The sequence below is a fragment of the Sinocyclocheilus anshuiensis genome, unplaced genomic scaffold (genome assembly GCF_001515605.1).
Source record: "Sinocyclocheilus anshuiensis isolate Anshui unplaced genomic scaffold, SAMN03320099.WGS_v1.1 C32603548, whole genome shotgun sequence".
NCBI lineage: Eukaryota > Metazoa > Chordata > Actinopteri > Cypriniformes > Cyprinidae > Sinocyclocheilus > Sinocyclocheilus anshuiensis.
The window spans coordinates 1-1,174 of NW_015618394.1; the positions used below are offsets into that span (position 1 = coordinate 1).

General features: G+C 35.5%; 1 long non-coding RNA gene across 1 annotated transcript; it reads right to left on the reverse strand.

Annotated features, from left to right (window-relative positions):
- Positions 1 to 272: 272 nt before the first annotated feature.
- Positions 273 to 1,101, reverse strand: LOC107682801 (uncharacterized). Its single transcript, XR_001633595.1, has 2 exons — positions 863 to 1,101; positions 273 to 391 (listed from the first exon to the last, which is right to left on the reverse strand). It is a non-coding gene; the product is annotated as an uncharacterized LOC107682801 (long non-coding RNA).
- Positions 1,102 to 1,174: the final 73 nt, after the last annotated feature.

Genomic DNA, 1,174 nt, shown 5'->3' on the forward strand with positions numbered 1-1,174 from the left:
CGCCGACAGCGAAACGCAGCCATCTTTCCATCTGCGGTCTTCCCGATGACGTCATAAAAGGACGAGCGTTAAGTATCTTCTCGTCGTGTCCGTCGCCCGCGTTCTGTGAACGTTTGTGTTTTTGTCTGGTGTCTGCTAATACTTCTTGTCAAAACATGATATAATTACAAATCTAGCACAAACTTTCGAATACCTTTTATTTTTTGTTTAAAGGAATGTTCTCACAATCTGAGATATCTAAGCACAATGTTTAAAATCAAACAAATCACAGATTGTTGGAATGACAAACATTTTTATTTATTTTCATTTCTTTTCACAGAACAACTAGCTTCTCATTAAGCGCGATCTGAGCTTGAGTGAGATTTGCCAGGTAGGTCACCATCAACAGATCCTGCAAAGAATCAGAAGAGTATGAGCACTCCATAAACACCAGAACACAGCTATGATTCAGTCTGAGAGACATTACAGGGTTTCCACTGTTTTATATTTTACAGCTTTTTGTGATTTCTTGGATAAAGATTTTTATAAATCATTTTGATTCAGGAAGTCTGGCTAAGGTACCATTAAAGATAATTTTAGTAGTACATAAAACTAGTTTGACCGATTCATTGAAAAGGGGTCAATTCACTCACATCACTATGGCTAACATGTTTTATTTAACATATGAGCAATAACTAGCCACTGAAATATTTTATAAGAGAAAACTTCTATTCAGCTACCTCACTTTCATTGTAAAAAAAACTTTCATGATGTTCCAGACATGGAAAACAAAACTGTGATATTTCCATGTTTTTCATGACTGTGGGAACCCTGAAAGCATGTAAAACATGTAGTATATCAAATTATACAGAATGTCACGTACGTTAATGTTGGAGTTCAGCATGCTCTCAAAGTCTTCTGCTGTGATCTTGGGCACTTTGTTCACAAGATCCATCAGGAAACGACCAACACTGTTATCTGCCATCACTTTACCAGACTAGAAAAAAAATTATATTTCAGTTTTTAAACAAAAATGGATTTTGTGAGATCATCCTACAAGACAAGTGTTGATAACTCTTGGGGATTCTTGCATTTTCCATAAAATAACTTATTTAATATAACTGCACATTATAATGATCAAATACTAATATACTAGGGGTGCAACGGTTCTCGGTAAAAAATCGAACCGTACCGT